This window comes from Sinocyclocheilus anshuiensis, unplaced genomic scaffold, assembly GCF_001515605.1.
Source record: "Sinocyclocheilus anshuiensis isolate Anshui unplaced genomic scaffold, SAMN03320099.WGS_v1.1 scaffold1079, whole genome shotgun sequence".
NCBI classification, from domain to species: Eukaryota; Metazoa; Chordata; class Actinopteri; order Cypriniformes; family Cyprinidae; genus Sinocyclocheilus; species Sinocyclocheilus anshuiensis.
This window is the reverse complement of record NW_015548207.1, coordinates 2,098,246-2,113,969: the sequence shown is the minus strand read 5'-3', so window position 1 is coordinate 2,113,969 and position 15,724 is coordinate 2,098,246. Positions and strand designations below refer to the sequence as shown.

General features: G+C 37.2%; 1 protein-coding gene across 4 annotated transcripts in view; it reads left to right on the top strand.

Moving 5' to 3' along the window:
• Window positions 1-15,724, top strand: part of LOC107653611 (protein phosphatase 1 regulatory subunit 29-like) — a 136,015-nt gene that overhangs the window by 7,887 nt on the left and 112,404 nt on the right. For 2 of the 4 annotated variants that reach the window (XM_016440363.1, XM_016440361.1), the window contains exon 1: window positions 11,791-11,853. The exons of the other annotated variants lie outside the window; for them this stretch is intronic. The gene's annotated coding sequence lies outside the window, so the exon portion shown is untranslated. Of the gene's footprint in view, window positions 1-11,790; window positions 11,854-15,724 lie in introns of those variants that run through there. 4 annotated transcript variants of the gene reach the window in all.

Here is a 15,724-nt window from a genome sequence, read left to right as displayed (position 1 = left end):
TTCACCTTTCCTGGGTAAAGTACATGATCTCATTTGGATCATGTCAATACCTTGTACAACTTGGTATGATAGATTCTGATACTCTATTTTATAGGATGCAAATGCAAAACTATGCTGGATTTCAGAATTTTGAATCCTGAATACATTTACGTTTCCAGTTTTTGCATGCATAATTTCAGTTATTTGCACTGTTAATCTGTCACACTCAATTTATGACCAAGGTGTTCACGCGAGACGTAAATCGACAGGTTGGATAGATAGAAAGAATGATAGAGACAGTGAGAGACTTTGTATTTAGTGTCTATCTCATTCAGTTTTGGCATGCAACTTACCTTGCATTGCTGCTGTGCTCCGTTACCATGGGGACATGCAGGAGCGCCAACGTAAGTGAAGAACGAAAGCAAGTGAGAGGGAGAGAGAGAGAGAAAGCATTCCCGCCTTTTGGTGCTTTCTCCCGCATGTGAGTTATCGACAGCCCCTCTAGCGCTTGGCAAATTAAAACATATTTCATCTGCCACAAAAATCTACAATGAGCCATTAAAACTCAGGACTCCTCTCATTCTCTCTCTCCACCTCAAATCACTGAACCATACTGCCTTGGCCAGTTTGGAAGGTAAAAAAATGCCATTGCCAGTAAAGAATTATTTGCTTTGACTTTCAGAACCTGCCACTCCATTTTTTTTTTTGCTGGGTAGTTCTGCAACTTTTTCCAAGGTGTGTGGTGGAGACCCAAGTTAGTGTTGCATTGAGGTATAGGGGGTTTCTCATCCACTGGTTTCAGTCTGGCTGTTTTCTTTAGCCAATGTCACGGTCCAGTTGACAAGAGCCGGTGTACATGCTGACCTGGGACTCACTCTTCTGTTGGTTGCGCTACCTAAACCTGTTGCAATTTTTCCTCAGCGGCTCTGTCTCTGGCCCAAATGTTGAGGATTAGCAGTAGGACTTGAGGCGTGGTGACGGTAAGGCTCATTTTTAAGAACTTGGTTTATTAATTATTCTCGAGGGATGTCAGGAAGGGAAAATGCCAGGCTGGTAACCCGAAACTCCTGGGTTTAAACCCAAAGTAGTGATTCATGATTTACAGCCATTGTGCCCTTGAGCAAGGTGCCCCAGGTTGGGCAATTGTCCCTGTAGTAGAAGTGTACTGTAAGTTGTTTCAGATAATTAATGTTTAACAAACAAGAATGTACATTGTAAAGTCCCATTGCACTACATTGAAGGTCCAACATGAATTTTGTGGCAGCCATTTTTACCACAGCTTTTTCTAGACACTTATACTGTCCATAAGCTAATTCCCATCAGGCAAACCCACCTTCAAAAAAGTGAGGTCTCAATTTCCGTGAAGTGTCTTTGTCCTGGTGTAGAGATCCATTACTACTTGCTGTAAATTCAAGTGCCTTGCCATTGTTTTTTTTGTTTTTTTTTACTAGAGGTCATTACGTTGTCCCAAACGGCACACTTGATGCAATGCTGTAGCCTTCATTTGCCTTCAAGTCCTCAAGTTTGTAGGTTATCCTATTTATCATTTTCTGATTCAGAAGGGTGCTCACAAGTGCTCATGCTGTGCTCCATTAGTGCAGAACTTTTGGTGGAATATTTCCCAACCGTCCATGCAGTATTGCATTACGTATGTGTGGATGCAGAGGAAGACCGGTGTTGATAGCGATATCTTGGATAGGGCCTTATTTAAACAGTTGAGTGATGGGGCATTTGGTTTGTTGAATCAATAGTAAATGTATTTGTGTCTCCGTGCATATGTGTATTTGCAATGGCTCATTTGGCAAACCTGGGTCTCATCTGGCATATTCCAGATTACCTGTGACTCCTGAGATAACCGAGAGACTCTTGCAATCCATCACCTGCCGACAAGGCCCTGTCTGAAAGTTGGAGGGAATGGAGGAGAGGGGAAAACTGACAAATGAGAAAAGGGAAATGGCATTGAGGGACATCCAATGGTGGAATAAAAAAATATTTTTCTCATTTTCTCACAGGAAACAGGTCTTTAAAAGATAACTCTGAAATACTGGCGTAAAAATGACTGCTGTAATGATGATGATAATTGTGAGGTTGGGATAATTGAGTACAGTCTCTCGCTGGATAGATATTGACCACATTAGTGCTTGCAGTGGAGATGAGCTTTAATTAGACTCAATTAATCCCCATTTGGTCTCGGAGGATGGAGGCAAGTAGCAATTTTCAGTGCACGAGCCCCTTTACCTGCTCTCAGCTCAATAGACAAAATACCGTTTACTAGCTTGTCCTGTGGCTCTGAGCGAATGTGAAAATTACAAGACCATAATCCTTCGAATGGAGCTGTATGAGTCTTTGATTACTACTGGTGACATTGTCAGTGTGTATGAGACTTACAACACTGGAGGCACTGTAACTTTAATAAGAACTGTGAGTTCACAGACTTTTACAGTGTATTTTGGAGGTAAAACTTTTTCCCTGAAGGACAGTGGTTCTCCTCTGCTGTTTTATTTTGTATTAGAGAGCCATACATGTTGTAACACTTCAACACAATGTCAAACTAATGTCCTCATACATCAGGGTGGTTGTTTTTTGGTAAGGTTGGTATGTATTTATCCCCTGATACTGATGAATATTGTAAGCTGGTGCATCTTGGAACAGTGCTATTCACGTGTTTTGCATTGTGTTTTTGTGTTTATCAACTTTCTCACTAGTCTCAACTTTAGACTTCATCACTACTTCTGAGATTAAGGTGCAAGTGACCATCTCAGCTCACTCGGTGTCCTAGATGAGATAAGATATGGCCAAAACAAAAATCCCTTTAGTAATTCTTTATGAAAAGTTTAAGACCAATTTGTGTAGTGATATTTTATCTCAGCATCACTTTGGAAATGGAAGGTCTTGTCTGCAGATATGAAAATTTCTGAAGCATATGTCTTCACAAACATACACGTCCATATTGGTGCATCTGTTTGCTTGCTGTCAATATCTAATGGGCATCCATTAGTGATATCCTCCTTAATCCAGAGAGCTTTATCCAGTGCCCAACACATCATGCTGAATTATCCAAGGCTGTTATTTTCTCTCAGGTCCTATCAGTCTTATAGACAAAGCTGAAATAATATTAGACCTGTCACATGTCTGCCTGCCCTTATCCTTGCCACTTTATAAGCCTTCTTTTGTTATTTTTATGCAAACGAATCGTTAAATGATAAACAGATTTCAGACATCCGTTATGTGGGTAGATTTTTGTGGCTGCAAAAATTTCCGTGTGAGCATGAGGGTGTGTGTTGGAGAGAATGGGAGAGAAACAAAGCAAAGGGTGCAATGCACACTGCCTGTCTCGCTCGCTCTTTATGTAAATTAGGACATTTAAAATGGAAAAATATTTCTGCAAATGTTGTATTGTTTTGGTTATTTGTTTTTTTTCCCAGTTTATTTAGTATATGCAAGCTTCTGGGTTTATGTAGGTTTTATAAATAGTCTGAATAGTATAAATTTGGTAAACTATTTAAACTGTAAATTTATATAGAATATTATCTAATCTAATTATTAAATTCTTATTACTTATTTACATTTTTTTTATGAATATTAATAATTTACTACTGGTTTTGATTATGTCAGAGAAACATATTAAAGAGATCTGAAGGGAAAGTAGCAGGTTATTTAATTATATTTCAAATTTATATATTTTTTTTGCATGTACATCATTGTGGTCTGACTGCAAAGGCCTTCATGTCCTAAGGCGATCTGAAAGAATTGCAACGTACAACCTGTTCCATCTCAGCCACCATCCATCTCTTGACAAGAAGAACATCCATTCACTTAAATGACACTATCTTTTCCTTCATGCTGACACTTCATTTATCACTCATGCTGGGCAACATGACCATGTCTGTAAAGGTCACTAAAGGGTTTAAAGGTTAAACATTCTCATTGAGCCTGTTGCCCTATGTGACAGAGCAAAAAGCAGAGGCTCAGTTTTAGGTGCTAGGTAAATTGTATCAATGACTGACCATGCGTCTTTAGATAATCAAGTTCGAATGGATCCTTGACGGAGGGATAAAAATAGATCATGGGCCATTACATTGTGCAGTAATAGCACAACTGCAGCCAATACACCAACCCCTGGGGAGATTCAAAACGAAGGCCAGGGGTTTATTAACAAGAAACAATTACAAGGAAACAGAAATGTCCAATATTCTAAATTTAGACCCTTGTTGCCATGGTGTATGTATGATTCACATAAGACAAAGGTAAAGACAAATGCATAAATTTGATGATTCAGTGTGTACAAAGTGGTTATTGTTAAATATCTCTCTTGCCAGTTCTAATCACACCTGAGGATCCTATTCAGGCTTTTGTGAGGATAAACTAGATATGTTTTCGATTTCTTAAATAGCATTGCATATCTTACAATATTCCCTAACATACCCCCTCCAAGCAGTGGTTAAATTGGGATTTGTTATGTGGGGGGGGGGACTCTATGGTATCGAGCTTATACACATACATATATATATACAGTGGGTACGGAAAGTATTCAGACCCTGCTGTGTGTACATTAATGAGGAAAAAAAATTAACTTAAATGATTTTAGCAAATGGCTGCAATATAACAAAGAGTGAAAAATTTAAGGGGGTCTGAATACTTTCCGTGCCCACTGTGTATATATATATATATGTATGTGTGTGTGTGTTTTTTTGCAAATATGATTTATTCTGAAGCAATATTCTCATTTTATTAAATATTTATATATTCAATATTTTATCCAAGGGCATTTATTTAAACCTTTATAGAGGGCATTTCCCCACTAATCTCATTAATACTTTCATTTCAAATTCTTACATTTGATCTATAAATTCAATTACAGTAATGTGATTATACGTTATCAAATTAAATAATGTAAACTGAAAAATACAACTGCATTAAATAATATTATTTTAAATATTTTTGAATTTACTAACAAGAAATGGTGGAAATGATACTTTTCAACGAAATTAAAATGCCAGTAGGTGCCAGTAGTGAGCGTTTAATGAGTGAGTAATTGAGTCGCTCATTCAAACGATTCGTTCAAACGGCAGATTCATCAGATGTTTATGCATGGGCTAATGAAACTTTGACTCAACCGATTCGTTCAATACACGGAATCAATCAGTAATGAATCGGCTGGTGTCTGTGAGATGCGCTGTTTCCACTTACAATGTAAGTGACCAAATATTTTTGTATTTGCTTATTGAACTGGTTATAGAACTATTAAACAGTCATAATGGTAAAAACGTTGTGTGATGTTTCCTAACTAACTGTATTTTAAATATAAAAACTTTTCATTTTGAATTTTTATCTCAGGATGCTGAGTTTCTTTGTGTTACGCATTTTGATTTCTCCTGGAGAGGCTGCACTCTCAGAAATAAAGGTACAGCGGCTGTCACTGGGGTGGTACCTTTTCAAAAGGTACTTATTTGAACCTAAAAGGTCCATTTTGGTACCTTAAAGGTACATATTGGTACTTAAAGTGTACATATTTGAACCTAATAGTTACAAAAGTGTACCTTTTGAAAAGGTACCGCCCCAGTGACAGCTGTTGTACCTTTATTTCTGAGAGTGTGCATGAGCCTCGCCTCAGCAGCACGACCTTATTCCATCAATATTATATATAGCTATATCCACTATTCGCCACTTACTCTAAATGTAATAAAATCAGAATAATACTTGCGTTTTGGTGTTTACGTAGTTATTTTGGTTACTGATGGTTTAATCATGTTACTTGTCTGGCGTTAATGAAGCGTTAATGTCGAGCCCTTGAGTCTATGTGCCGGGGCTCAGCCCCGGACGGCCCCGGCCCAATTTAAACCCTGCCTCCAAGTATCTTAATTGCTTTTAGAAGGAAAGAAGAAATCACTAGTTCCTAGAGAAGAAAGGAAAAGAGAGGGAGATGGTTTAAGTGAGATTTTGTAAGCCAACAATTTTCCCAATAAAGTGAAGGAGAAAACTATTCTTTCATCTCAATGGCAGTTGATTGGCAGGTGCAGGACCCCCTCTGAAGGACCTGCTAAAATTGACAATCCAATTATCTACAACTCTTAAGATCTGACAGGTTATATGATCTTTATTAGAGTTAAGAATTTACTGTCTAACTGCATTCCTATTGAGAAGCAGTGTTTTTTTTTTTCCATCAACAAGTTGCTTGCTTGCATTCTAGTGGTGCCATTTGGATAAATGACTGTTGAGCCAAAGGGCAAGGTGCAGCTCACCCAAACCGGATCGACCCCAATCGACTTAAACTGGGGTCGATGCTATGAAGTAAGTATATGGATGGGACTCTCCTTCCTCCACACTATTGGTCTTAAAAGAAGGGCTATTTGTCTTAAAGAGGGGATCATTTGTCTGTGCTTGACCCTATTGTGTGGAGTAGGTAGTGAGGCAAAAATTCAGATCTCATGAGATCAGTTCGGGGATTAACTCTCAACTGTCCCTCATTTCCTGTTTACAAATCTGGTCTTTGGGGTCAGTATGACCCCAAAATTGATCGAGTACTTGTAAAAAAATATATACATTTTTAATCATCCAAATAATAATTTTTTTTTTGTTTACTTCTCATCTATACATTAAAGCTGTGTTTTGGGAGATATGAAGTACTTTTGTACTTATTTACCACAAAATTCCTCAACTACACCATTAGCTTGCATATGAAATATCAAATTTTTATGAAAAAATAGCTTAAATGATTATCTAAATTTGATTTAAGTTGTTTCTGGATATTGATCTAGGTGTTAGGTGTAGAATTCTGCCATCTGCTGGTTAGAGAAAACTTGTAGAAATTACAGTTTTTGAAAGAATAGTGTAATGAACATATACAGTATATCCAGCAGAGGCCCATAGAGATCCATTCATTTTTTCTGGAAGTGACCCACTGCTTCTCCCACAACTTTTCTGAGATATATTTTGTAAATATATATTGAAACATTATAAAATACATTTAAAAAAACAGTATTTTTCTCAAAGGTTAGAATTAGTTTTTGTTGTTTGAGGTATTTTGAAGTGCCCGCTTTTGCAATAATGCCACATAAATTTGCAGAAATGCCACACAAGTTGTGACTAAAACTTGATCACTTGATTTTTTTTCAATCTAAAAAGTAAAAATCAACAATTTTATTTTACTTAAATGTAAATTAAAACCACCAAAAAACTAAAACAAAAAACAAAACAAAAGAAAACAAAAAAACAACTGCAATAAGCAGTTATGAATGGTGGGTGTGTGTGAAAGAGAGAGAGTGTGTGCGCGCGTGTGTGTGTGTGTGTGTGTGTGTGTGTGTACGTGTACGTGTACGTGAGTGAGTATGCTCGTTCCACATTGTATTTGTGCTCTTGTATCAGGCCTTCATTTTTGTGGACATTTTCAGATTTATGCAGGATTTATTGATTTTATTTGCCAGTTTCTATAAAAATGCCCTCTGTTGCAGTCACTCCTGTGTGTGTGTTTGTGTGCGTGTGTGCGCGTGTGCATGTGAGTGAGCATGTCTTTTCTACATTGCATTTGTGCTCTAGTACCAGGCCTTAATTTCTGTGTGGAAATTTTCAGATTTATGCTGGATTTATTGATTTTTTTTCTTACAAATAAAAAAAAAATTAGAGATTTGTTCGCATTTCCCATTCATTTTCAGTTGGGGTCATATTGACCCCAAAGACCAGATTTGTAAAAAATGTTTTTACATACCTTCAAAGCAACCGAATCAAGCCCATTTTTTAAAATGAGAATACAGATAGAAAATGTTGAAAAGTCACAAAATCGTATTCGACTGAGATGAAGGGAACCATTTTTTTTAACTAAGTATATATTGTATGTATCATATTGACCCCAAGGACCAATTGAGGGTTTAACATGGTAAAACAAAAAAACATTACCTAGGCTGACGGGGCTCTTTAAGATCTCTCTAATGGCGCTTTTCCACTGCATGGTACGGCACGGTACGGTACCGAGCCGAGTCGTACCACGCAGTGGAAAAGCGCCATAATAGAAAGAGATGTAACCGCTTCAAAGTGTTTTGCATGGATGGAGTCTGTCAGACTGGTTAAAATGGCTCCAGATAGAGACAAGTTGAAGGAAAACAAGCTCCTAGACCTCAAGGTACAGTATGTTAAGTATATTTTGTAGTTTAGGTAAGCTGGGACTGGAAGTAATTTTGACAGTTCTGTTGAAGTGATTTCTTTGATTGCTGGTATGTGTCTTGACTCTTTAGGGAAGAGACTGGAGTTTGGGTGGGACTGTCAGATCTAAAGCCATTAAAACCAAGATGTTTTCAGAATGGCATTTTTTCTTGCTTTTTCTTGCTGTCCTAAGAGCGATGGAGCCCATGTGTCTAACTATTTTGGTCAATATGTCCTTGTGGAACTGTCCATGGTGCTGAAATGTAGCTGACTATAAGCTGGATAGAATATATTTTGAATGAACAAGAGGTTCTATTGTTAAACTTTCTTAGTCCTAATGTCTAGAATGTGTCGTTCTCTACCCTTTAAAGAAAACTTTTGACCTTTATAGAGATGGTTCACTCAAAAAACGAAAATTCTGGGATTATTATTCACCATCATTTTGTTCCAAACCTATATGATTTTCTGTATAAAGAATGTCAATGATGTCCAGTGTTGTTTGGACTCCAGCATATTTATCTTCTTCTGTGTTCAGTACAGATTTGGATTGACATAAGGGTGAGTAATGATGACAGATTTAATTGTTTTTTTTTAGTTAAACTCTGCCTTTAAACTCCAGCTGCAAAAGAATCTCAAATCTAACCCATGCTGCAATGAAAGAAAGCTCCGTTCTGGTAGCTGCACATCATTCTCCTAAAAGCTTATGTTGCTGATCATGAGGGAGCTTCTATCTTTATACAAGCTATCATGTGAGTCCCTGCATCAGTAGCATTGATCCTGCAGAAAGTGTATAAATCCATCAAGCCAGATATGTCAAAACTCCTCTGTTATCTGGGAGGGTATGTGCTTGAAGGTAGGTCCTCACCCTGTACTATTTACTATCAGGAGCAGTGTTATAGGTAATTCACTCTTTATGAAGTCATTAAATATTTGCTTTGTTACATGTTGTTATATGCTTGATGTTTACTTGAATTTGTTAGATGTGACATTTATGGTGTCTTGGAAGTCAGTTTGAAACCAGTTCCTATAGTAGTTACCTTCATTTACAAAACACCACCTGTTTAATGATTGACAGCAGTGAGGCAGCAAGATGTATAATAAGCATCATATTTACTGTGCCTTTCAGACTGAATATCCACTCCCCATTATCTGTAATCTCACTTAAGATGGCCGGTTATCCTGTATAGTTCACTTCTCAGGGCGACTAAATGAATTCTAACTGGTCATAACTGGTCAAAATCTCAAACAGTTCCAGTGTAGGCAATCACTAGGCAAGACTCTTTTGTGAATGAGCCTCTCACACCCTCCATTCACCTAAATTCAGTGCCTGATATCACTCTGAGGATGTTTCAGGATGCCAGAGGGGGAGCTGCACAGTCATTCACGTGAAAGATTGATTTAACACACGCGGGCAGCTGTGGCTGCTCGTGCCTCGCGCTCTGGCAGAGTGCCTCTCTGACGTCAAAGGCTCCTGACTGCTCGTGTGGGCACGCGCTGACAGAGGCGCACTATGTGCTCAGAGTGAGAAAACAGATGTGCTTGGTGGCCGATGGAAAAGACAACGAGCAAAACCTGAAGCTATATGAAAAATGCATTTATGCGTATTAAGAGACATGCGCGTCTCGTGCATCTCCACTTTAGATGTTACGGTCAAGAAATAAGCCATTGCAGTTAATCCAATAATAACATGTATTTATTTATTTATTTTATCATTATCTGAGATGGATTCTTATGATCCTGTGCAACTATCTGTGCTTTTATTCGGTATGTATATTAACCCGTTCTCACTCCCACAGCGTCAAGTAGGCTGCTGAATGAGCTGTGTATGTTAATTACAATCGTAATGATTCTGGTTTGGATTCTGATTCCTTAACGGTTCCATTAACGATATGTTTAGTACTTTTGAAGAATAATTATTAAGAAAGAACATATTATAAGCAGTCAATTGCCACATATGAGATCAATAAATCAGAAATGTAAATGTATTGGTTTAAAATGTTAAATAGTGGCACTGATTTATAATAAATGCATTCCAATAATTTGACCTAACTATATATTAAATAAAATACTTGGAAAAATTAGCATTTTATTAATGAAATGGCCAAAGTATTAACAGGTTCAGTAAGTGAGTTAGATTAATTCAGTAACCACTAAAAGTGTTTACTAAAAGGAACCGGCTCATTTGGAAATCAGAGTAGGCCTACACTGGTCGCACTGTATGGTTTGGATTCACTAAAAATAACAGGCTCTGACGAGTCCTTGGCTGAATCTGAAATATCTACTAGTTGAAAAACAGTATGTGAACAGGGAAGTGTATCCTAATTCACAGTTTAAAACAGGTTAAAAGTCTCCAGATAGCCTATCATTTCCAGTGAAATTCTGCACATGCAGTGGATACTTTACTATCCCATGAGGTCACCGGCGAGGATTTATTAATTTCAGTGATGCTGTTAGGTCACATGACAATGACAACATGACAAATATTGTATGTCTGAGTTACATTCATACTACGTGCATTAATACTAGCCTATATAAAACACATTATTTAAAAAATGACGTCATCTGTGCAAGATGACAGCGACCAATACCTGGTATACTTTGGAAGAAAATGGCGACCAAAGCGCTGCTTTTTACCCAGGGTTATGTAACTCTGCTCTGGAGCAGGGTTAGCATCGCTTTTGCCAAACGTGTACAAAAGATGCAGTTTTGGAAAGCTCATATTCAGTCAAGGAAAAACCATGCATGTATAAATTAGACGTTTCAGCTTTTGAGGGGAAAAATGTCAGATGGTGACTGAAAACGCATGAACTGGAGTGAAGAAGAGACTGTTGTGTTTTTACCTTTTTAGTCCAAAAAGTCCATTCAGGAAAAACTTGATAATAGAATGGGCAATGCTAGAGGCTTTATGTAAACAGGTCACGTGCTCCGTTCGTACAATCAAAGTGGCTACGTTTACATGCAACCAAATAATCCGTTAGTAATCGGATTGACGGCTCAATCGGACTGAAAAGCCTTCATGTAAACAGTTTAATCAATCCGATTGAGCTCGATCGGAATTAAATTTCCATCGGCTTGAAGGGGGTGATTTATTCCTTTTCTAATACGATTGAGAGTGCATGTAAACACTCGATCGGATTGAACCCCGAAACCCCGGGTTTAGGAATGTACAGTGTGAAAAGTCATTTTATGAATATCTAGGATTAATTGTTAACCCCGGGTAACAAGTGTTAAACTGAAGGATGTATTCCGTTTACACGGAGTTTAGAATGACCCAGTGTTAACTATTTAAAGTGTTCGCTAATTAAACCGCTGTATGTTTTAAATGATTAATCAAACACATGCGAGTTATTTGCTTGAAAATTGGACTCGCACTGGCACCTATTTGATTCACAAAAACAGTCGGTTTATTAGTTTGGCAGTCGGACTACATCGGCCGCGTTTTATGTTTTTGTTTCACACACAAAAAAGAACCGTCAAGTCATTCGCTGATACGTTAGTTGCGTTTGATTGACTAAAAAGAACCAGTTCAGAGGAGCCATTCGTTGAGGAATCGGGCTACACTGATCCAGTTGCATGTGTCTCCCCACTTGCTCTATCTCTCTTTCTCCCTCGCTCTGTCTCCCTCTCGCGCACCAGCTCAGTCCGTATCTCCGTCGGTCTGAGTCCTCAGCGCTGGCAAGGGATAATAGACTGCCTTTCCGCAGCAATACGTGGTCAGCTGAACAGCCCGCAACAGAGGTAGGAATGCAGTCTCCGAATTCAATCATTTCTGTGTAAAACTGGTAAAGAAATCAAGCTCGTACGTTTTTTTTATTTTATTTTTATAAATCAATATCCTCTCCATTGATGAGAAGTGATTCATTTGGAAAGCCACCTGCATGCTGATCTGTGTGCGCAGGGTTTGGTGAGATGTGTTGCATCCTTCAGCTGAAGATAACGCGGCTTTATCAGATCTTCTCTGGCACTATCGGAGTTTCAGAAGATGGTTAGGTTTTAAAATACACCTCAAACCAGATTCAGGGCATTTATAAAACCCATACGAGGAACATACTAACAAAAACAGATTTTCTATATAGACTTTAGATGGTGTTTTCTAGCAGTTTCTTGAAGATGATTGTTATTTCTATTAATTTAATAACTCTGTATGGGTTTTTTTTTGTTTGCTTTCCTGGCTGTAACAAGCTAGTGCAAAACGAGATGCTCTGTCCTTGTCTACTTTTTTGTATATTACTTCATTCGTCTTTTTGTAATAAAAGAGCGAATCATTTAGGGAATCGTCTCTTCTTGGCATGCATTCACCAGAGCATCTTTTTGTCTTTGGAAATGAAACGTGCTGATGGATATAAACGACAGAGAGGGTGTAATGGGGGAGATACAGGACGGGGAAGAGCGTCATCGTTTGATTTATAGCCTCACAAATACGCAGCGACTGGCGAAGCCTGGGGTCCCCGCTTTGACTCGCTGTCATTTGAACAGCAGAAGCCGATTACAACGGAATACTGATAAAAGACAGAATAGCTCTCTCTGCAAGGGCTTCAGAAAGCTCTTTACCACAGCATGGAGAGAAATCAATGTGATTAGGGAGCTACATGCAACCATACCTGTTTCATTACAGCACACAGTGGCAGCGGGAATATCTGCCATCCCCTCTCGAGATTTGAGGGTAGTTGGATCATCGTATACTACAAAAGTTGACAATTTGTTCTTTAACTTTTTCTATATCAAATTACTTATATTTTGTGATGTCAATAAATTTTATGTTTTTATATTTATATACATGTAAAACGTAGCCTATATGAACAGTTACAGTAAAATACATTTTTCTATTACAGTAAAAAAAAAAAAAAAATTACATTGAGGATTGCTTTTGTTAGGTTGTGAAATAATTGGCTGGAACGGCTTCATTGCTTTTATCAAGAGAAATTGCTGATATGCTCCGCCCCCAACTTAGGCTACTGTTTCGTAGGAAAACGTTAGCATGGAAAAAACAACTGTCATTAGGGTTATAAAGTGAACATGAAATGGCATTTGCAATTAATTTTGCCTCTGTACATGATAAACAGGATAAAAGTACACTGTAAAATGATTGCAATTTTAATGGTTTAAGACTACAGTTAACTGGTTAACAGTAAGTTCCTTTATACAGTGGAAAACTGTAATAGATCTAAAGGACATTTCACGTCATTTAATAAAACACTGTTAAATGTAGTTTTTGGAAGTGAAAAAGAACAATTCATCTGATAATTTACAGTGAAAAAACCTAAATTGATTTCCTAGAATTCTCTGTGTGACTCTTCACATTTGATTATATTTTTTAGTGTTATATTTTATTTTATTTGTATTGAAATAACTCTTTCTTCTTATTATTTTTCTTATCAGTTAGTTTTTTTATGTTATGTCTTATATTGTATTATTTGTGTGTCATGTGTATGACACTGTGCACCTTCTACAAATTAGTATTTACTAAGTAATTACACAAAATTTAGTTTGTGTAAAAACTGCTTGTGGTGAAAAGTATTTTAGCAGTTTTAGTAATTTTGTTATTAACATTATTGCATTTTTTAAAAACATAAATATAAGTTCAATCTGTAAAACCTAAAATGTTTCTACTGTATTTTTTTACTGTAAAGTTGACAACCACATGTATTTATTTATTTATTAGGGGGAGGCTTCATTTTAACAATTGGAAATTGACTGAACTGTAAAAAGGGGTGCAGTTGCAAAATAGTTCTTAGTGATGTCAATCAAAAGGGAAAGTTGTTCTAGAGGTGAAGCAAGTTATTTTGATCATTTTTTTAAAGAAAAAAAAAACATGCATTAAATCTTGTGCAAGAATACAGGGAATGTGGACTAAGAAAATAAACCGGGCTTGCAGCAGATTTAATGACGGGTTGAATGAGAAGCTGACTCTTGGGTTAAACCACAGTGGATGAATTTAAAGATGATGAATTGACCCCTCACTGCCAAAGCCTATTTGCCCCATATGGCAATGCTGAGTATGTGACTCCATTATTTGCAGCCTGGTTTGCAGGCTTTTGATTTATTTGCGGCCTTTTTTAGACACATCCACAGGTGCCAGGAGTGAGTCACGCGGCTGCTTAGTTAAAGGCAAACCTTCACGTGAGCCAGTGGGGGGGGGAAAAACAAAAGTAATAATTTTAGAAACAAAAAATTAAACTTTGAGGCGATCTAAATTAAAGTATACTACAAGAAGTTGACAATTTGTATTTTACATTTTTTTAATTTAAATTGTATTATTTAATTGTAATATTAATTATATCACTTGTTTGTTTGTTTGTTTATCATATAAAATAAATAAATAAATATAAAAACGGCTGAATTACTAAATTACTAGAATTGCTGAGTATGTGACTTCATTATTTGCAGCCTAGTTTGCATGGTTTTGATTTATCTGTGGCCTTTTTTTAGACACATCCACAGGTGCCATGAGTGAGTCATGCAGTTTCTTGTTTAAAGGTGCGACTTTACGAGAGCCGGTGTGTTTAAATGAAATGGGAACTCATGCCCACATGTCCACCCCAGCACATATGTCTGCGGGACTCTTTCTGTACCATTTTACTGAATGCACACAATCCAATATTGCCATCAGGTGCATACTGACAGCTAAAGGCGTATGGTAGGCTGGTCAATGATATATCCATTTCATATCGAGATCAGATAGAGAGTGGCAGATACAAAGCATGAAAGAGCAAGCGAGTTGTAGATGGGGAAGGGTATTGAGATACAGGAAAAGCACGCACACAATTCATACGTTGATATTCATGTGTCTGTGACCCAAGCAAGCCCGCTAATAAAGACGGACTGACCCTCTCTAATTCATAATACAATCACTACAGCCTCTTGAATACGAAATTTGAATGAACATCCTGAATATTAATGACTGTGTTTCCGTTAGTCATTTTGGGGGTTTTTATTAATATCTGTGATATTACAATACTGTGTGTTAAGGGTTTTGTGTGTCATTGTTGCATCCTTGTCTTGTCAAGAATCGTGTTTGTTTAGGGTTCTTGAGCTATTGGCGTTGATGTTTCCATGAAGAACACCCATGGAAACTTTCCATTGCACAAAAGGTTCTTTGTAGTGGAAAACGGTTCTTTAGATTATTAAAGTGTTCTTCACACTAAGAAAACGAATTGTTCACTGAAAGTTTCTTTTTAAGAGTGTAGAACGTCTAAGTTCTATTAAGATTCTTTAAAGATTTAAAATAATTATTTTCTGTTTGGTAATCAGTTTTTTAGAATGTATATTGAGCCAAAAGCATTAATATTAGAACTTGGCCTGGTTGAAGTTCCTTTAAATCTTTTTATTAAAAATTACTATACAGTTTTACAAATTAAGGTTCTTTAATGGTTTTTCATAGTACCTTAGGACCGGAAAAGACCTGTGGACTCTTGAAAAATAATGGTTTTCTGCAGTACCTCAGGTTCAGTAAAGACCCATCTAGCACAATGTTTCAGTATATAGAGTTCTTTAGTTGATTGAAGTAATTTGAAGCCTGAAGATGTCCTCAATGTTGCATTTATACTTGGAGCTTGAGCTTTTTTAATATTTAGAAGTTCGTATTTGAACTTTAAGGCCTGGTTTCACA